The sequence below is a fragment of the Ciconia boyciana genome, chromosome 2, assembly GCF_034638445.1.
Source record: "Ciconia boyciana chromosome 2, ASM3463844v1, whole genome shotgun sequence".
Taxonomy (NCBI): Eukaryota; Metazoa; Chordata; class Aves; order Ciconiiformes; family Ciconiidae; genus Ciconia; species Ciconia boyciana.
The window spans coordinates 122,472,843-122,495,303 of NC_132935.1; the positions used below are offsets into that span (position 1 = coordinate 122,472,843).

Genomic DNA, 22,461 nt, shown 5'->3' on the forward strand with positions numbered 1-22,461 from the left:
TCACTTAAAATGGTACAGATTGTTGCCAGACCTGTATTAATTTGGGGTGTGAATGGACATGTTAATAACTTGACTACCTGGCATATTTTAAAAGCATAAATATTTCTAACATTTGTTCCTCAAATGTTTTCTTTCGCTAATAGTGTCCCAATCCAAAAGACAAAAAATAAATAATAAAAAAATTGTATGTAAAACCTGGAGGGGGAAAAAAGACTTAAAAGCCAAACTGCACTTTTATATAAAACTTTGCATTATTTTCTCTTTTATTAGATCCAGGCTATACTTGCAGATAGTCGTATTTTTTAATGCATTGATTGTTCCTCTTATCTTTCTGATAGAATTCCAGAGTAATGCTAGTATCTGTGAGACTTCAAATATAAATGCGTAGATTTTACAAAACATCTAAATGAAGTAATTAAATCTGTGTAACTTTAAAATGAGTACATTTGTGAATAACTTTTTAATAGAGCCATTTTTCTTGGGAAAACTTGCTGTCTGTTACTTCTGGGAATTTTGTTTGCCAAATAATACAGAACATTTGCCCCTCATTACAGAAGAGGTCAATAAGGCTCATAACTGATGGGTTCAAAAGAACAATAAAATACCATATATTTTTAATTATATACTTGAGTCAATGTGTTTTGTTGGTATTTTGCAAACTTATAATCTGTTTGGTAAACTCTGTCATGAATTTATGCAATATTTGTATCATTCAGCCCTCTTTTACGAAATCGGTGCGTGAAGCTACGACTGCTGTTAGTGCTTAATGATTCCTTTTTTCCTGGCTCTATAAAATAATCCCTTCAGAATTAATTGAAGACCTAAACATTAACCAGTATAAGGAGAGATTGTGGGACCAAGCTGTATATTTTGTGGTTTACCCATTGTTTGTCAAAACAAAACTAACAAACCTGAAACCATTTTTTTTTGTGGCATCAGTCGCTTATTTGGGCCCCTTTTGGATTATCAATGGCAAATTTTACATCCGAAATGCAGCTCAGGCACATAATATTTGGTGGTTTAATATTTAATGACTAATTATGGTTGAGATTATATATAATTCTTCTTAGCCCCGGTAAGAGTTTCTCTGTGAAATGAAGAAAGACTATATGGATTTTGTGGTGTTGGGTGTCCTTAGTGTACATTTTCCCCTTATTTTCCCATAAGGGGAAAATACACATGCAGATACAATGAGCAATAGGAAACAGTAATTTTAATGACTTTTATACTATGATTGTCTTCTGGATGATCAAAACATTTTTTAAGGTAGAATAATAAACAAAGCTGGAAGCAAAATTGTCCACTTAGGGAACTTTGCTGAATATAAAAATACATTACTAGAAGTCAGGCTTCCGCATTCTTTGGGAAACAAAGGAAAGATCCTCTTTCCTTTGTTAATGGTATTTATCATCTTTAACTCATTAGCTGCTGAAGGCAGAGATGAAATGTTGGAGGGATTAGAAATGATCCCCTGATAAAATTTACATAGGTTCTTTGAGGAATGCCTGTGTGCTGGTATTTTGCAGATAAAATACACACAAAAAGACATAAGCTGCAGGCATTGCTCCTCCTTAATGCTCCTTAAAGAACAACAGGATTTTTATCCTGTGTTGTGTGTGTTTAATGCCTTCTAAATAAAGAAGAACAATTGCAGGGTTCCTTTTTATCTGAACTTTGGGTGCGCCCTTGTGTAAAATGGAAATGCTTTGTGAGGCATCCATGAGAAGGGAGCAAAGTAGAAAGTGATATGGGGCTGCTTTATAGGAAAAGCTGTGATTTGGCCTCTTCTGAAAATATATCATTGTAATTTTCTCTGAGCAGTCTTTAATTTTTTGAAAAGTTAACCTTTTTTACGTGATTGTCTACAAAGCAGGATCAATTGTGGGTTGACATAGAGCAGTATATAAAAATATATGTAAATACATAGATCATCTTCTTTTAAAATGTCTTTTTTCCTTTTTATTTACATGTTGAGGGAAAGGATATGTCCAAAATGTGAGGAATACTTTTTTCCTTTTCTTTAGGTAGGTGTAGCCCTTCTGCATGACACTTAACTCTTGGCTTTTTCCAAGTCCAGCGAGTTCTCCTCTAATTGAATCTTAAAAAACGGTGTTTCAGTGGATGCTTCACTACATTGTGTCTTGCTTACATAGGGCTTACAAACCCACAAATAATTTGCACATTATTTATTTTTTTTATTCCCATGAAATCATATGTACGTGTTCCTTGAAGTTTCTGTTAAGGGGAAAAAAATTCTTCCTTCTAGTGACTTATGTTTTTGTGTGCGATCTTGCAAACCTCCAAGCAGCATCCTTACTGTAGCTGCTTATGATAACCTCCAGCATGTTGATGTGAGGGGAGGAGCAGAAATCTAACAGCTCACACTCCAGACACCCACACTGATTGCAATAGAGGAAACTCTGTACAGCAGCAAAACAGAATAGTAAATATAGAGTAAGAAATCATGAAAATGTGGCAAGTTATAATTACAAAGAGGGGACCTACATCGAGCTGAATACTTTTTTCTGTATATGACACAAGTGAGATTATTTGCAGGGGAAAAATCCTCCAATTTGTGTTGTATTTACTTTTCATAAATGTATGTTTCTGTGTCTCCTGATTTCTGATTAACTGACCTCAAAAGGAGGGGCCCATTCTTCTCCGGATTGTGACTCTGGTTTCATACTCATAAGAGTCAGGATCGAGTACAAAAACATGTAGCATTGGTGGGTGAGAGCTGAAGAGCAGCAGTGATCCTCTAACGATGTAATTTTCCCCATCTCTCTGTTCTGTTCAAGTCAGATATACACAATCGTACATATATTTCTGTTTCTGTGTGGCTTTGTGCATGTGGCTGCGAATGTTCCTCGGAGCCTGCAGGGATTCAGCAGGCAGGTACCACGGATGTGCAGGGACAGCGCTTCAATACCCTTTCAGTTCCCGTGTGCGGGAATTTGAATTACTTCTCTCAGAATCTTCCATCAGGGAGAAGATTATTTGGATCGCAGAAGGATATAAATTAGTTATTTGTCAAATGTGCCTGGAAAGATGGGAGGCTGCATTTGGGTACAGAATAGGAGACACCTACTGATTAATTATGCTATAAACCACACGTAGCTTATAAACGTGCATGTGATAAATGTCTGTATCATACACCCCTTTCCACTTTATCCGTGGACATACCATTCATTTGTCTCCCTGAGGACTGCTGCAAATATTCCAAACACCCATCCCTTTTAAAATAAATAAAACCTGCCAAGGCAGTGGGTTTTTTCTTTCTCTTTGCTGAAATGGTGAATTTCCCCCTCTGCAGATCATGCCTGTTCGTTGCTGGCAAGAGGTTTGAAGGTGATTGGCATGTTGTAAGTAGCCTGACCTGAAGGAGGGGGAGGCAGGGACCCTCATGCTGGCCGCGGGGCACAGCCTTTGCCTCTGCCGGAGAGGTGAGCGCTGGGCCGTGCGTGGGAAAGGGCTGGCGACTATGCTTTGCATACAGCCCCTCATCTCCATCCCTTCCAAGGCCGCCTCTCTTGCTGCTCTGATGGGAGGGGGAGTGCTGCCTTTTGGGGTGGAAGGAGTTAAGAAAAATGTGACTTTGTACCAACTTGCCTTCCATGTCTGCATTTAGTAGATTGTGTTTTATTAAAAGGCAAAGTCACTTCCTGACACAGCTTTGCTCCGACCTTCCCTCAAGGGCACCTGTTATCCCAAAGGTATGGTTTTCTTCCTCGAGGAAATAACATCTCTGTCCCTCCCTCCTGCTTGTTTTGTGCCCTAGCACTTAATTTCTGTGAGAATCAACGTATCTTCTTTGTGTGTTTAGACCATGAACACCGCATAGGGAGATTAAACTACTGTGCATGACAATTACGTGTACATGAAACTCTTCATTAGCCTCCGTACTAAAGAAAGGAGAAAATAGATGTCACAGAAAAATTTCTGCCCAGTTTTGCTTCTGCAGCAGACGAGTGGGAGTGTTGAAGTACCTCTTCTGACTCCGGAGCAGCAGCGTGCAGCTTTTCAGGCAAACCTCATCTCCAGTGCTAGATGAACAGGGACCGCAGCGTGCAACTGCAGGTGGTCCTGGTTGCATGGCCGAACCAGGAGCTGGGGTACCTCTCGAGTGAAGGAGGTGTCTCTGGGCCTGAGCATCTCCATGCATCTGCATTGCTTTGTCTGTGACCCTTTGCTACCTCCGAAATCAAGCAGCAGAGCCCGATCCTTCATGAGACCATGGCCCCCAGTGGAGGGGCTGGAAGCGCTCAGGGTGTGGTGAGAGGGGGCTCAGGTCTTGCACTCGTGTTGAGTCACTGCCAAAAGCCATGCTAAAAGCCCCCTGCGGCTGGCAAGGCGACACATCATTTTCTGCTTGAACAGCAGAGGGGTTTTTCTGAGAACATCTTGCAAGGTCCTTGCTCTGTTGGAGTTGAACTTTTAACCATTTTAAATTCATAAAACATCTAGGAATATTCAGATTTTCGTATCAAAAGTCAAATCCAAGAGCTTATTAAATACTGTAAGTACTCTATAATTGGCTTGATTAGGCTAATATTAATTCCAAGTGACACTTCAGTGACATAAACTGTGACAGCGGAAGTGACATTTCTGAATTGCCTTATTTTTAGGGAGAACGTTGATCATGGCTTTTTCAATTGTTGCTGTGGCATAATGCTCATAGACCAACATATTTCTGGCAAGCGTGACGTGTCCCTTCTCTCTGGTTGCAGGGGTGTGGATGGTCAGACTTGCTGCCGCTCGGTAGGGTTCCTGCACTGACAATATGCAGTGATAGCTTTTCTGTCAACTGAAACCCATGGATTTCTGTTAAGCTATTCAGAATTAAAAGATTTCTTGAAAAACTGTTCTTGATTAGGTATCAGTAATGTTTACTAAGGGAAGGAAGAAGAAAAAGACTGCTAATGTTAATGGTAAAGCCTATGAAACAATGGCTTCAGTGGTCCGAGCATATGGTAGAAGAGCATCAACAGTGCAGCATCCTTTCTTCTTTCTCCTCAGCAGTGGACTACGTGTTTTCAATTCTGTTACCCTTTGAAAGCTACACCAGTTTCAAGTACTTGGCATATAGAGAGGGGCAGTTCTTGCCACCGCCTACATCCTTTGTCCCATGTAGTTCTCTGACTCCCAGGCTAATACCAGATGTAGATAGTGATCTTCTCTGCAAAGTGCTATGCAAGCATTCACTAAGCCCTGCTTTAGATCTTGGAGTCAGCCTCAATAGTATAGGCCAGTACTATTCTTTGAGCTGGTGTACTGGCAGGCTTCATTCCCAACAGTCTATGAAGGCAATCTCGGAAAGTGTCCCCTAATCAAGAGCCAATGACTGTAGGCAGTCTTTTTATTGAGGGGAAAATCTCATAGTTTTGGTGAAACTTGTTCTCTTTTAATGATTTTTACCTATATTTATAATCATGCAGAAGATAGATGCAGAATAATTCTAATCATGAAAAAGATAGTTTAACTAACTTCTCATCTTGGTAGATCACTATGATTGGGGTACCACTTCCTGAAAGATTCAGTGCAGAATTTCTGGTTTGTTTGTCATGTCGGAAGTGCAACATGGATTGTAGCTAAGCAGATGGAGTACTGTCATTGTCTCTTCCGATTGACTAGAAATAACCATATCCGCTGTCTTATTATTTTGTTCTCTTCACCTGCTAAGTCTTAGCTTTGAAGGCCCTTGAGGTATAGGCTTGTACTTTCTCAGTCTGTTCCCTGGACAATGGAGCCTTGGCCAGTTTGGCCGATAAATTCTGCTGTAATATATGTCATAAGCCTGGGTAGGAACCTAATTAAATTGGCCTGTGCTTCCCTTTTGTTTCCCATCTTTCAATCATTGATTGGACTTTTATCCAATATCTCCTAAGTAACTCGAAGGAATGCAGGTGTCTGTACAGAACCTGTACTGCAATACAGCACGTATCCAGCTTCTTCCAGTGTACCCAGCCATACATATGCTAACTTAGCTTCATATCTAGATCTTAAATACATTTTCTTGCTTGATATATTTTCTACAAAAAGAACATTTACGCACTAATTATTTTTCCTATATATTCCTGCTTCCAATAGGCTTGCTGAGATTAAGCCTATGATAAGTCTGTCACTCCTAAAAATCAGAGATTCTTGTCTGTCATTCTGATGATTACATGAGATAAAATCTGTAAAAGAGATATTTACTACAGATTTGGTTTAATCCAATGACTTGGTTTTGAAAATGGGGCTTTTTTGCGCTTTATGGCTTTTGTGATCTTAAATTCTGACATTGAACATTGTCTGCTTCACTGCCATTGCTGATGGCAAAGTGTTTTATTCATAGTTTAATATTTTCTACATAAACATTCCAAAGCCTCCTTATCCTTAGTGCTTTGGATATGACAGGGTGAAATCGCATGTGATTAACCAAGGCAGTATGTCTTGTTGAGTGCCTATCCAATGACACTACCTACGTTCATCTAATATGTTGCAGCTCTGAGGCTAATTATCCAAGAGTAATAGTCACATTTAGTCTCCTTGCATGTGATGCAGAGTCAATGCATTGTTGTCGCGTGATCTTCTGGAAGACCGTTTACTATGATAACTTTGTAATTTAAAAATTGTTTAATGGTTATGTTCAGGTGAGAAGGAGCAAATAACCGATTCTGTGTGTCCTACTTTATTTGAAATGTTTTTCCTGCCTAGTCAGTGAATTTATTTCATGTTCCAATGTAAGCGTCTTCTCTCCACCACAAAATTGTGAGGCTGTCGTACATATTTATAGCAGCCCAGATTACCTGTGTTTTGGTGAATCCAGGTTTCCTTTCAGCTTGATAAAAGCTGATTGCTGTAAAGTTTGGAACAGCTGGAAGGATTGTTATTATTTGCTAATGCCTGGAAATTTGTTTGAACTACATTCCCTTGACTTCAGGATAGCAAAGCAAGAACCAAAAATAGGAAGTTTTTACCATTGTTTAACATTGTAGTAGATCAGCAGCCTTTAGTTTAGTTGTGTGCTGTTAGGTAGACATGGTGTGTTCATCACTTGAGCTTAAATCAAAAAAGAATTTTGCATGCAGCTCTGTTTCAGTGTGTTCCTAGCAAAGATCATTAGATAACAGCAAAGTTCATGTGTGGGATTGTCTGAGAGATAAGAGCACCTAGAAGTGACCACAAACCCAGCAGAGAAGGCTCTTGTGAATTTTGGAGAAGTTTTTTGAGTTCCTATTTTCAGGACTGACCTGTGTTTGGATAATGAAAGGCTGCTGTTGGCTGAGGGACTGAGAGGTGTAAACCCTGTACTGTATGCCTCTGTTATCCAATTAAAAAAAAAAAATAATCTCGGTTTTAAGCACTGCTACCAAGGACCCTGCTTAATTGTTTGTTTAGTTTTTTTAAGTATCTGTAAAAAGAAGAAAGATAGGTCTATCTTTAAAATGACATGAAGAAAGAGGGAGAAGCACATGGATTAATGGTCACCTGGACTGGAACATCTGCTAGGTGTTAAAATGAAGTGCTTTTCTGCTTATTTCCATTGATTGGGGATCACAAAGGGTTTTATGTTCCAGCTGTAGCTCTGTAAAACCTCTGACCATGCAGATGATCTCCTTAATGTATCTGGTCAGTTGTCCTGGTTTTGCTTATATCTGAGAAAATCCTGCAGGAAATAGCAGTAGAGCTGGGCTCTGTGGTCATGCCCTAATACTTCACTTGCCGAATAATGCAAACCCTTAATTACAAACTCGGCCACATTAAAAAAAATTGTTGAGGGCTGACATTTGTGCATGAATTAAATGTGTGATGCGTTTGTTGTGGAGGCATGAGGTTGTAATTAAGGTTTTATATGATATTGTAAAAGGAGATTAATGTATAGTGTGTTTCCTTATCAGCAGGAAGCAGGAACCAGTTCCCTGTGACAGCACGGAGCTGGTCCCCATCCCCAGATGTGTGCCGTGCAGGCACAGGCTTGAGGAGCCCATCTAAAGGATTTCCATTAAATACAGTTTTAAAATACCGGAGAGGCAGGGCTTGGTAACATAGGATTCAGGAGTGCTTTTTGGGCTTAATTCCAGGATTTCCTAATTTGCTGAAGTGGCAAAGTGCCCCATCTGACCGTGACACAGTGCCTAGTACTTCAGCGGGGCTATCTGGGGGTACCTGGAGCCCTTTCAGAGAGGACCCCAGGGCTGCTGTTGGTAGCCCTGTTCTCCAGGCTGCGAGTCAGCGACAAGGGGTGGCAGTGGCGAGGTGGTCCAGCCAGCTCTTGGACCAGTTGGGCATGCTGTGCTGCTCATGTTAAACATCAGGGAGCTGTACGGGGGCATAACTGGGAGACTTCTAGTGAAGTCCATCTGTCTTCTTTTCTTCAGGGATCTGCCGTGGTTCCCAAGCTTTGCCGCTCTGCAGAGCTCACACACAGAAATTCCTGTTTCAGCCCCAACCCATCACCGGCCCATTTTTCACAGCAATTTGCTCATACATCTGTCTCCCCCTTCCCACACCTACGCTAAAGTCTTTTATTGTTTTCTTCTTGCTGCCTTCTCCCAGCTTTTCCCTATACGAACTGAGCTGCACAGTGAAGGTGGTTATGAAATCTTTTGCATACGGGCAGGGTTGATGTTTTCTACATCTGTCCTCTATTGAGTCAAAATGATATTTTTAACTTCATCTGCAAGTCTTGCTTTTTATGTCCGACACAATGGATGGGACGGGCCCAGCCCTCTGTACGCGCTCTCTGCTATTCTTTTTCTCCCTAGACAGGAAGCCCTCATTTCCCCATCTTGTTGACATAATTTCAGGATTCTTTAAAGCTACCCACGTGCATATGTAAGTGGTTTGCTGAGCCATGCATAATGTGGTCACTTGAATGCTTCTGGAATGCATAGGTATCGTGTGAAGATAATGATCCATATAAATGCATTTCCTAGCAAGAGACTCATCTATAGATGATGTGTATGTAGGTTGCCTTAAGCATTGGAGCTGCTTTTGCGTTTTGTTCCTTTCTCCACTTGCTCAGCTTTAGATCCCTTTTTTCAGCTTTATATTTTTAAAAAGGTTTTCTTTTGTTAGCTGTGTTAGAGAGATTAATTGTACTCATGGAAAGCTGCAGTTACATGCATATGTATCAAAAACCACTATGCTCTTCATCTAGAGGAAAATTGCAGATTGTTTTCTTTAGTGATTTGAGTGGTTGGTTGCTGCTCAGTGGGAGAAGAAAGTAGGACTGTGTTTCATACAATTTCTACATTCCTTTTTTTTGGTTTGTTTGAAGAAAAGTGTCAGGTTTTTCACACATGGTTCATCCTGGGTCTGGAGCCTTCCAGAAAACTTGTTCTGTTCTTAAGGGCTATAGAAAAAAAGAAGTATAGATTTGCAAAACTATTAATTAAAATCAGCTCCAAAATACATTTTTCTCTTTCTTTCTCAGTGAGACAACTGAGATAATTGACAATTCTAGGTGTCGGTTGGTGAGGGGTGGAACTTCCTTTTCCTGTCCGTATGTATAAAAGCATGGTTTGTCTTTGATGTGCCAGAAACTCACAGTCGAGTCATCCCCATGGCGTTCAGTCCTCTTACTCTGAGACTTCGTCACCCTTCCTTCTGCTGCACAGCCCCGTCATTTCCTGCTGACGCTGAGGATCGTGCCCTTCGGATGCCTGAAGCTGGAGAGCAATATCTGCATTTAGTGAGCATAAAAAGTAATTTTGCCCTCACCATGGCGGTATGAAGACTGCAGTCTGATGTCACGAGTCAGCTCTTGGATTGGAAAGGAATCGGATCTTTGCTTAATGGGGGGTGTAGATATCACCAGTGTGGTCTTTTTAGGGCTTCTCAGGCTGATCTCACCTTAACTGTCAATCTCAAGCACATTTATAGTGTTTTCTTATGTTAGTCTCCATATTGAACTTCTGGGAAGCCTGTCTTGACTTGTGCCTTTAGTCCTGTTTATTCACAAGGGCTGCAAGTTACTGCTCCATCTGTCTGCATATACCACATTTCGGGTATGGAATGAAAACACGTTAGCCAAAAGGCATGCTCCTTGTTCATTAGATGTCCTTAGTCTGAAAGGGCTTCATTTGAAGCATATTGCAAAAAACCTCCAAAATTAGACCAGTTCATGGTTGGGAAACCTTCTCTGACCTCATGTCAACAGGAGAGTTCAATGACTTCTTATTTGTATGTTCTGAGAAAAATCTCGCTACAGGCATGTGAACTGGAGAATAGGGTGAGATTTAAAATAACCTCCAGAAGATACTTGCTCAGTTAAAAATGAAAGCAAGCTGTAATTTTTGATGCATGTAATCTTGCCTTCATTTTGGAACAATATAACCTATGAAACTAAGCCTGTTGGTCACAAACTAATGCTTTTATAAATGTTTATAAATGTATAAAAAAAACCAAAACACTATTAGCATAAATAGGCTCAGAAACATGAACAATAGCTCAATTTAGAAAACCATGTTAACATTATTAATCAAAATACTGAAGACAGACTGCTGACAACACTGATCCGTGTGCAGCATATTAGTGAAACAAGGAATAAGGCTTGCACTCTGAGATCATCTCTATACTGTAAAGCCAGGATGTATCCATCATGTCACTAAGTGTCATTTATAATCCATTGTAGAATAAACTCCTGAGTTAACATTTTTGCACTGCAGGCTGCCAGAAAAAGCCAGAAAGCTTTTTAATGCTGTTCATTATTTGAAAGCATTCATAATTTGGGATAAACATAAAAATACTGATAGAGCATCCCTATCAGAGTCTATGAATGAAGAGAATGCACTCCAAGAGAGTCCCTGCTACACAGCAGATTATTGGGTTTTCAGGAGAGTAAATGGATAAGCTTTTCTCATAGCCAGATAGCCACAAAGGCATTCTTCCTGGGGCTGAAGTGGCATTAGCGTGAAATCAGTTTGTAAATCACATTGTGCATCACAACGCTACCTCTAATTATTATATGTATTCTAACTTCTAAATAATCTCTTCTCCAGAGCCTTCAAATACTGCCTTACCTACTCAAGCAAGACCTGTTTTTAATGATTCAGCACATTCATGTGTGTAAAAGGAAAGCTGTGACAGGGTTTTGCAGCTCCGGAGCAGGCAGTTTTCCCTCTACCAGTTGACTCAGGAACATTGAGCTGGTGAAATACCTAACCCTTCCTGCCTGACAAACCCCAGCTGCATTTGTTCTGGGGCTGCAACATCAAACCCTTAGCTGCTTCTTGGAAATAAATGCAGCACTGGAAAAAGGTGCCTGCCAGAGAGCGGTGGTAGGATGTTGGTATCTTCCTCTCTCAAGGGGACAGGGAATCTGTGCTGGCTGCTTCTAGTCTGTCGTGGTCTAAAGAGATTGAAGGGACAAGGATTTTGTCTTGAAACAAGCAGGCTTTGGCTTGTCTGCCAAGGTTGCCAGCAGTTTTAGGGGCAGGGGCACCCATTCCCTGCAAGAACAGTAATCATCCTGCTGCATACGATGACCCACCAAACAGCTGCCAGGCACCAGTGACTTCTGGTTTCTCGCAAAGTGCAAGAATTGTACTTTGCTAGGTAAAAGATGCTAAGTTGTCATCACAGTTTTTATTTTTACGAGTTCTGTAAGACATTTCTTAATGCAATCTGTGTCAAAAGCGATAGCTATTTGTCTTCCTTCTGTCTTGTCCCAGTATACTTATTATATCGTACCATGCTATATTTCTGTCATCGAACATGCTCCTCATTTTCATTTTGGTCTGTGGATTCAGAACAGAATTCTGTCTCCTTTTAGATTTGTTCCTAATTCCTTTAGTGAGCAAGTAGGACCACAAAATTCATGGTAAATGTTGTTATCAATGAATATTTGAAGGAAAACAAAATACTTGCCTTCAGAACACTTTTGGGATCCCTGTAAGAGACATAGTAATTTGTTCAAAGGTACAAAAACGTTACTCGAATTATTGGCATGTGATAAAGTACTTTAGTGAAGGATTCCTACCCGATTTAATCGTATCCACAGCAGTTTCCACAACACTTGCAGAAGGACGAGCCCTGTAGTTAAGCAAAGCGTACAGAGAGAGGTGTGTTTGCGAGTTCTGGCACCGGTATAGATGCTGGCACTTGATACCTTTGACTGTGTAGTTCAGCCCTTGCAGCGGCAGTGGACTTCCACGAACCAGAGGTGGGAAACGAGCGGGATCTTACAGTGGTTAACTTACCTGAGCAAAGACACACAAGCACAAAAAGCTTTGTGCACTGGGCAGTGTTTGCATTACAGCCAGAAGATCTTCACAGGTTCAATTTTTATACATTAATTAAGGAAACAGATCTTTTTCATGAAGCAGATTTGGGGTCTGTGTCTGCTCCTTTTGAGGTCAGTAGGGATTTTTCAGTTGACCTTGGGGCTGTGTCAGAAGAGATGAAGTGATGCAAAAGAGAGTGTTTGGATTTACAGGGGAAGAACCCTGAAATTATCATTACCCCTTTTGGTGTAATGTTAAACCACAAGCAGTAATTTCTGTGAATTGTTAGCATTGTTGAAGAAATCCACAACAATGTGAAGGTTAGCTAAAAATATGCTACCTGGCTTTTCTGTAATATGTGTTAAGGTCCTAAGTTTTTTAAACAGTATTAAATTTGGGTTGAAATACTACTTTGCAATAGGACAGATATTTGAAAATGTGTTTTCACTTACATGCCGCCGAGCTAGGATTCAATGTCCTCTTTTACAGCTCGCTTCATCAATGTCGCTTAGGTCAGAACCCAGGCATGTGGCCCCCACGTTACCTAGCCGTGACATCATTTTCAGTTGCAAAAGAAATACAGAATCTGAAATGGAGGAGGAGGCGGAAGGGACTGCAGGCTCTAGTCTATAATTGGGAATCTTTACTTTTATTAAAAAATGTCTTAGCTTTGTTGTTCATCTTTCCATATAAGTGGATATATTCTCATTGTCTGCTGTTAAGAGGAATATTTTTAACAGCTATGGAAAGGTCCTTGGGGTACATCTGTGTAATAATAATTTCTGACTTTTAAAGGAAATCATCTGTAAATCCCATTAGTTATCATTTTTCAATTTTCATCTTTCTAAGCATGATTTAACTTCAAGTGTTGCAGTTCTTAAATCTAATTAAAGAATCGCCTTTAGTTCCCATCAGAAAGTCGACCTACTGTAGATTGTTTGATTGAACATTGGAGATGAACAAATTAAAGCCCATACCCATTGTGGTACGAAAGAGCTATTGGGATATTCCTTGGGTGTAGAGCGGGGCTGAACGTGGCTGTCCTCCCCGTGGGAGGTGCAGACCTGATCTCGTGCCAGCAGAGCTACAGGAGGACCCGGTGGGACTGGCAGTGGGTGGGTGGAGGAGGCACACTTCCATCCACTGCCACTCTCCTGATGCCTTCCTGGGAGGTGATCCCTGCCGAGGGGAGAGGGCTGTGAAAGCAGCCTTAACTCTGCCCCTTCGGCCAGGGTCCCGTCAGCAGCGGTGGTCCCTCTCCCCATCAGCACGGTGCGTGGCCTCCCCCTCCTCCTGCTGCTGCAGCTCTGCTTTGTGCTCTGCAATATCCGATAGCAGCATCCATGGAAACCACGGCTGACGGTGGCTTGCAAAAGAATTTGCTAATTAAAAGATGTTTAAAATTATAATAAAGTTGCTATCTTAAATCCAACAGGGATATTGCAAACGGTATCCCACTCTGCCATCACTCTCCAAAGCTGAAATGCAGCTGGAGATGAAGTGCCCCTTCACACCCAGTTCTCATCTTCTGTTATCTTAGCTTGCAGTCAGAAGGGATGTATTAGTATTAAAATTTCTACAGCTGCAGAGGTGAGGGCTTGACCCAACCCTGTGACCACCCGTAAACTGTTATCTGTCCTCCAGTTTAGCATGGGGCGAGACAGTGTGGGGTTTGTCCCAGTCCTTGGTGGAGGAGCCTCTGCAGCGGAGCCATTCCCAAGAGGACAGAGAAGATAAAAGGGGGCGAGCAAGAAGGGAATGAAACTCGATAGCCTGGAAAACAGAGCAGAATCGCTGCAAAATGAATGTGATAGCAAAGATCAAACTAACTTCTTGCAGACTGAAGGGAAATAAAAGCTAAAATCTTGTTAGAAACTTGATTTGTGATTTGAGGGTGATTGAGCTGAGGAAATGCTACATGTGCTGAGTCGGGGGGGTCTCGTGGGAAGTAACAGACATTGTCTTTGGGTTCGAGGGTTGGATCCGAGCTATGTGTGAAACTGAACGTCGTTTGCTGTCTTTGCATGCAGGAATCACACTGTGCAGGAGGGTTGTGAACCTGAGAAGTTAGCAGTCTTTGCTAAAAACAGCTCCAAGTGTCACCTAACAAGCACCTAGACGTTATTTTTTTAAGAAAAGATGATGTTCTCTCTGCGTGGAACAAAAGCAGGGAAAAAGTAGAAGCCAGTAAGGGACATCCTTTGGGTGAAAAAGTTGATCAGTCAGAGGCCGATATTAAAACTGCATCGTTTCCCCAGGGTAATTAAAGGCGACAGCCATAAGGTTATGGGAGAGTCGGGGAGTAGATGGGCAGCACTCTCAGCAAGGCAGCGCTTCCGCAGGAGCTTGCGTCCAGCGGGGTCTGCGAGATGTGAGGCTCCACGTAAACTCTGAGGAAAGGGTATTTGACATTCCTATGGACAAACAGGCAGATAAGTTCAACCCCTTCTGTTTCAAGACTTCTTTACTAATATTTTTTGGCAGTTTTCCCTTTCCATCAATGAATAGGCTGTGAGTAGTTCTTGCTGGCGTATAGTAGCTCTGGTAGCTGACATTCAGACTTGAAAGATTTAATATGTGGCATGTGGAACAGGGAGAATTAATTTGTTGGTGTTTTCTGTTCTGCAAGAAAGGACAAACAACCTGGACACTGAAAATCATCTTTTTGTTCTTACATTGGCTTCCTATATAAAAGAGTATAAAATAAAGGCTGTATCTAAATTTTTCCAAGGAAAACTTTAACTTACTGTAAGGTCAAAACTTCTCAAATTCTTACCCTGTTATTTCATTCTAATTCTTATCACAAATTGATCTTTTCTCCCAGCAGAAATAATTGGTTCCAGACAATAACAAACCCTCATCTCGATTTCATTGGCTTGTATCTCGAGCAACACAAGAGACATTCTGTAATGGCTCAAAATATCCCTACTGGATAATGTAAGTAGACCACCAAATTAATCTAATTAAACTTTTTATCCTTTCAAAGTTAAAAACCAAGGATTTGGACACTGCCTACAAACAGAACTGAACATGCTCAAATCTTTTTACTGTATGTCATTTTTGCACGTTAACATACACTTAAATGAAAATGCAGTTATCTCTATTGCTTATTTCTGTTTACTACTGTCACCAAGTAATTAATTTTACCGTTAAAGTGAATGTATTAAAATTGAGAACCTCATCCCAGCAATGTTCCTGCAGTTAAACAATATTACCTGTCTGCGTGCTGAAGGTTCAAACCAGTCAATTTGTAATTTGTTTCCTAACCTCCAGGAGGAACAAAAATGAACTGTACAGAGAAAGAAAAAGAGCAGAAATTGTATTGGCCTGTCTTGCTGAGTAAAGTGATGGATAAAGAGTAATTCTCTGTGAACAGCGCAACTTACTTTATTGCGGAATGAAACAACGTGCTCAGAAAATGGTTGTGCGCTCTCTGTCTCCCTGGCATGGTTGTTTCCACATCTGACACCTACCAGTGCCACTCACAAGGGCCCTGATGGCAGCTGAAAGTTGCATTAAGAGGAGGGAAAGCATTTCAAGCTGACTCATTTCAATAAGTGAACAAAATCCCTGGATCCCCTGACAACGGCACGTAAAAAGTATGTGTTTGTGTTTCTCCTTTGCTAGCAATGTGAAGTAGGAGCACAAGGGTTTTTCCACACCTTCGCCTCTTTTCTACACCTCTTTTAGGCGACGGGGTTGGTGCGTGGAGGAAGATGGCAGGGAGCTCCATAGCACTGCCCAGTCTCATTCGGACCACTGCCTACTGCAGGTGCGGGAGCCTCTTGTCGTCTTCCCTATAAAAATGAGGCTCTCAACCAGTAACAAAATATTCCCCAAAAGTGTAAAAATGATGTGTTTGAATCGGGTACGAGTGTATGTTGATTCAACCTCATTTTATCAAACTAAACAGAGTTTTTGATTACTTTTGCTAAGACTTCATATTATTTAAGTCCCGTTCAGCAATGGTGTTTCGGGTATGAGATATAGCAGAGAACTATTTTGCTATAGGCTCCCTCAGCACTGTGGCCTGAAGAAGGGTTTGCTTTCCACGTTCACTGTAAAAGTTGGATGCAAGTCAGAAGGGGGAAAAAAATAAAATAATTTTTGCCAGCCGTCAGGGTTTCAAGAAGAGCCATCCCTCTCCGCTCCGCAGAGCTTCCACCTCAAGTAGAGACCAAATCATGTAGGTCTGTCATTTTCTGGTTCCTGGGGAGGTGCCAAGCGGTTCGGTGGGGAGCAGTTGCTTTGGCCATCAGTACTCGGCTTTCACTGGGGACCGTGCTCTCATGCAGGGTGCAGTTCCACGGGACAAGTGGAAAGGGTGGTGTTTAGGCAGGGACAATTCACTGCCAGAGCAGAGGATGACTTCTAAGGGGTGTCTCTTCTATAGTCTGAAAGTTAGAAAATGTCAAACTAGACACAAGTCGACAGTGAGGTCCTGTTGCAAGACGACGACTTGCTGGATCTGCAGAGCGTTGCATGAGTCACAACTAATGCGTTAATTCACAACACGCGTGGATTAATCCTTTTGAGGTAGCTGGTACCGATAAGGACTCAGCTAGAGCATTTGTGTGTCCACTTTGGGGCACAGGACTTCAAGAAAAATATAAGGGAGGGCAAAGGTTAACAACAAGAATGATGAATTTAGAAAATAGGATGTAGGACAGCAAGTTGAAATAATGCAAGCTGTCATCAGGTCTCTTGCCTGAGCTGTCTGACCCTGGAAGGTGTAAAAGCCTGCTGGAGAGAGGGGAGTAGCCTGTGATCTGTCTGCTGTGAGCTGGATAAAGAGCAGTAAGTTGCAGCAAGGAAAATGTAGGTTAGATTTTAAGAAAATAGCCTGCAACAGAGAAGAGAGAGAAGCACCCAAGAGCCTGCTTGTGACAGTCCTGAGGTCGTCAGCACCAAGGGGGTTCAAGGAGAGCTGGATAAATGCTGGTCAGGAGAGGTCTAGGTCACTGGTATTGCCAACAGGGCAAGGGGATGGGTGGGGGGCTCCTTGCAGTCTCTTTGAGCCATATGGTTCCCTCCTTCCTTATTTTTATGACGGTTAATGGGGGAAAATTATCACTGCAGGCATGAGAAGTGGGAACATGCCTGTGTCTGTGGCAACTGATCGGCACTATGTGCACACGGGGACAGAGGCAGGCGATGCGGGAAGGTAGCTCTCGTAACCTGCTCACCCCATCCTGGCAATTGCAGATCCCTGCATTAGGGGCAGCTCTGCTTCTCTTGAAGATATCCCCTTCTTTGCATGTTAATAATTTCTTAAATTTTTGCAATGCTTTCCATTATGGCATTTGTACTGATGGCTAAGTAGTATTTGTGTATCTGATGTACGCTGCGTAGGAATAATATCAGCGCATCTTCCAGCCTCGATTCTGCATTGCCTCATTGGGGTTTTTTTGTTATGTGTCAGGTCACTAACATCACTTCAGTAGGGTTTATAATTGCATTTAATATGTCACTTACTATGCACGCCTCATCTGATTTCTATGGTAATAATGAGATAATTTATCTTTGCTGGGTTGCACAGTCAGTTGTGTGTTGATAACGCATTTAATTTTACTGAGTTACAAAATCTTGGCTGATTTTAGAGAAGGGTCAGAGCTGAGATAATTTTGTATTTTAAAATACTTATCAACTCCCAACCCTTAATGTTAGCTTTCTCTTTGTCTTTTCAGATAGGGCAACTCCATCCTGAATCTTACTCAGAGAATTCATAAAACTTTTGTCATTTAACTGATAGAGGAAACACAATGAGAAATTCTGCGCTAATGTTTATTAGCTGTTTAGGGCTTATTTAGGGGAGGGTAGATGGGGGGAGACAGAGACAGCTTTCCAGTATCAGAGCTATCGAAAGAGCAAGCCTTCCTACCCTGCAGCGATGAAAGCACAGCGAACAAATTAGTGGGTGGGGGGTAATATCTTCATGTTTGGTTTTTTGTTGTTTTGGTTTTTTTTTAATTTGACAGGAATCTCTGGAGCTGTGTTCTGTCATTTTTAGCTGAACAAGGGATGTCACTTGTAGGAATAGTTTTAGTTTTTAGCCACTTTTTCAAGTACTGTATTTCACTCCTGTACAGCAGTTTGCTTGTGAAGTTAATTGCTCTTTTATTTTACAGTGACCTTGACTGTGTTTCATATCTGAAGAAAAACGACATTTGGGTTTTCTAATTTAGAAGCACAAAAGAGGTTGAAAGAGGCAGCGTTAGTACCTGATTCGCATGCCGAAAAAAGGTGCTCGTGTTAAATTATAGGCTGCTGAAGCTGGGACCAAAGATAACATTATTAGACTTTTGCAATAAATATGATTAATGGGACAACAGGGCTATCATTTGGGCCACCTCTTGTGTATATACCTTATTTATTTTCATGAGTAGGATTTCATAATTTAAATCAAATATGTGCATGCATGTATTTTTTTTAGTCTTTCTTGTACTCCCCTTATTTGGAAGTTTAAAATGTTCCCTGTCTAAAAACATTAATGTTTTCTGAAGTCTACCCTAACAGAATTTTTAGAAAAGGAGGAAGCTCCCCTTGTGTATCATCTCTTCCCCTGGTTAAGATCTATGAGGCTTAGGAGAATACGGGTTATTCTTCGTAATGGAAAATACTCATCTGAGATGTCAAAAGAGTAGCTAATTAGAGAGAGCTGCCATTTTTTTAAGGCCATGAAAAGGTAGAATAAAATGAGTGCTCTGGCTCGTGCTGAGCTCGCTGGGAACAGCTGCCGTGCAGGATTCCTCCTGAAAACCTTGTACAAACAAATCATCATTTAAATACAGAATTGTTGCTTTACCAAAGCCTCAGTCTTGCAAGATTCCGGGGAGGTCCCAGTTGACTAGAAGCTAGCAAATGTGACGCCCGTCTACAAGAAGGGCCGGAAGGAGGATCTGAGGAACTACAGGCCTCACCTTGGTGCTGGGGAAGGTTATGGAGCAGATCATCTTGAGTGCCATCACGTGGCACGTACAGGACAACCAGGGGATCAGGCCCCGTCAGCATGTGTTTATGAAAGGCAGGTCCTGCTTGACCAACCTGATCTCCTTCTATGGCAAGGTGACCCGCTTAGTGGATGAGGGAGAGGCTGTGGATGTTGTCTACCTAGACTTTAGTAAAGCCTTTGACACTGTCTCCCACAGCATTCTCCTGGAGAAACTGGCTGCGCATGGCTTGGACGGGTGTACTCTTCACTGGGTAAAGAACTGGCTGGGTGGCTGAGCCCAAAGAGTGGTGGTGAATGGAGTTTACTCCAGTTGGCGGCCAGTCACAAGCGGTGTTCCCCAGGGCTCAGTTTTGGGGCCAGTTCTGTATCTTTATCAATGATCTGGATGAGGGGATTGAGTGCACCCACCCTCAGTAAGTTTGCAGCTGACACCAAGTTGGGCGGGAGTGTTGATCTGCTTGAGGGGAGGAAGGCTCTGCAGAGGGACCTGGACAGGCTGGACCGATGGGCCGAGGTCAATTGTATGAGGTTTAAGGCTAAGTGTCGGGTCCTGCACTTGGGCCGCAACAACCCCATGCAACACTACAGGCTTGGGGAAGAGTGGCTGGAAAGCTGCCCAGCAGAAAAGGACCTGGGGGTGTTGGTCAACAGCCGGCTGAATATGAGCCAGCAGCGTGCCCAGGTGGCCAAGAAAGCCAACAGCATCCTGGCTTGTATCAGGAGTAGTGTGGCCAGCAGAACTAGGGAAGTGATTGTCCCCCTGCACTCAGCACTGGTGAGGCCGCACCTCGAATACTGTGTTCAGTTTTGGGCCCCTCACTACAAGAGAGACATTGAGGTGCTGGAGCGTGTCCAGAGAAGGGCAATGAAGCTGGTGAAGAGTCTGGATCACAAGGCTTATGAGGAGCGGCTGAGGGAACTGGGGTTGTTTAGCCTGGAGAAGTGGAGGCTCAGGGGAGACCTTATTGCTCTCTGTAACTACCTGAAAGGAGGTTGTAGAGAGGTGGGGGTCAGTCTCTTCTCCCAAATAACAAGCCATAGGATGAGAGGAAATGGCCTTAAGTTGTATCAGGAGAGGTTTAGGGTTGGATATTAGGAAAAATTTCTTCACCAAAAGGGTTGTCAAGCATTGGAACAGGCTTCCAAGGGAAGTGGTTGAGTCACCATCCCTGGAGGTATTTAAAAGACGTTTGGATGTGGTGCTTAGGGACATGGTTTAGTGGTGGACTTAAGAGTGCTAGGTTAATGGTTGGACTCAATGATCTTAAAGGTCTTGTGCAACCTAAATGATTCTATGATTTTATGATCTTTCATATCTGTGCTTGAGATGGACGTATTGTAGTGCGGAAGCCTACAATGCATCTTTCAGTAGTCTTTTAATCTCTGTTTGGTATGAGGGGAATCAAAGCATAAGGCAACTATCAGCTTGTCCTCACTCATGTTTTGCAATGGCTTGGTTTTTGTCAAGCCTATAAAGAAATTTGGAGTCCAGCAATGATGCTTCCCCCTGCATTGCCTCTCCAAGTATGGATACAGATTGTATAAATTTCCCAGTATTTGTAAGACTGAGATAAAGGAAAAAATATCCTTTCACAAAATCAAGAGGTTTTTCAACCTTTTAAAAGCACAGACATGGTAGATACTGGGTGGACCAGTGGCATCAGCGTGATGGATTGGCATGATTCCCATGCCTCCCATGGGGTCAGCAGAAGCATGCATTCTTCTGACACGCTGTTGGGGGGGGGGGCTGGAATCTTTCAGAGCCTTAAATCATCTTTTGTGAGCAAAGATCAGAAAATATTATTCCAGCAGCTGAGCTAGACCTATCAGCTTTTTTTTTTTTTCTCCTTAAAACACTGTGGTGCACTTTGTTCCCCACTTCCTTGCCTTGACTTCAGCCTGCAGGACAGAGCACTGTGGCTTTGTTGTGTATGTATGGTTTTGCACCAGCCTCCATCTCATTTGTGTTTTGAAAATCACTCTGTCTGTCAACTCTTCCCTGGGAAACAGCTGATTTCTTTGTTTTGGCAAACCAAAGTAAAAGCTGAAAACAGAATAAGCACATTTTTCAAATACTGGTATGACCTGATATGCTAAGAGTTTTTGTTTATGCTTATGTCTCTGACCAAGATGTTAATCGCCATCGCAGAAGCTGGAAATGAGTTAAAATGGCAAAAAAGAAAGATTTGGCCCATCTGAAAGATGAAATATTAATATTTTTTCCCTAAGGGCCTGAAAACGCTTAACTTTTAGCAAGATAAAATATTTTGAAAAGTGTCCTAATATTTAACAAATGACCAAAGGCATTTAGGGTACTTTTCATGTCGGTGAAAAAAATACCTTTTAAGCCTGTGGATCACAAGTATTTTCTGCTTGTAACGCTACCTGGAGGTTGTAATCGAGTGTGGCCTGAGTTCTAGCAACAGTTTGAGATGAAACAAGGTGACCATGCATCCTGCTTGCAATCCCTCTCTGAACTGCTGTGACCACAGCATTTGGGAGTTGGGGTTTCACGGGGAGCAGGGGCATAAGGCTGTCGCTCTCAGATAACGTGCAACATATTCGTCATGTTTGTAAAACTCATTGGGGTTTTACTAAAATTACTCTGGTCCGGAATTTAGATTGGTGCCCGGTGCCATGTCAGCAAAGCTGTGTTTGCTCACCAAACAGGTTTTTGCTGAGGTGGTACATCAGCTCTAAAACCCTAAATGTGGGTCCCTTTTCCAGCCCTTCTTGTGCAGAGAGTAAAATAGGAAGTGCAGCTTCCCCAATGTGTCGTCTTATCTTTGTCATCCAAGGATGGATAAAATATGTTTTGAAGGCATGGGTTTCCTCCTAGTATGCCTGTTTGAAGTTGGTTTCCCTGCTGCAAAGCTGGCTGCCTTCCCCTCGGCTAAAATCCAGCGCTTGTTCGGGAATTGTGTTTGTAAAACCAGTTTTAATCTGCACACGGCGTGTTAAACTGATGTCAGCCTGGCAAAGGGTCTGTCGCAAGAAGCACAGTGGATTGCCATCCGTTCTGTAGCGAGTGCTGTCTTGTAGGCTCTCGCTTTTAGGGGGACAATGCTGAATTTAAACAAGAAGCAGGAACAGCTTGGCTTTTTCATCCCTGTGCTGAAACACATCCTCATTTGGGGATCAAGGCAACTCTGGAAATTCCTACATCTTGAGCTGTTAAGTGATGTAAAAACATCCAAAATGAATATACATTCAGTGCAAAGGTGTTAGTTAAGTGCTGAAAGCAGCATAACTACATCAGTCCATGCCAGAGCCCAAAGGAATAAATCCAGCCCCAGGAGT

The 22,461-nt window shown here is 42.1% G+C and overlaps 1 long non-coding RNA gene across 1 annotated transcript in view; it reads left to right on the plus strand.

Moving 5' to 3' along the window:
* Positions 1-16,046, plus strand: part of LOC140647080 (uncharacterized) — a 32,387-nt gene extending 16,341 nt beyond the window's left edge. The window contains exons 3-4 of the long non-coding RNA XR_012040661.1: positions 15,037-15,146; positions 15,483-16,046. This is a non-coding gene — a long non-coding RNA (uncharacterized lncRNA). The remainder of the gene's footprint in view (positions 1-15,036; positions 15,147-15,482) is intronic.
* Positions 16,047-22,461: the final 6,415 nt, after the last annotated feature.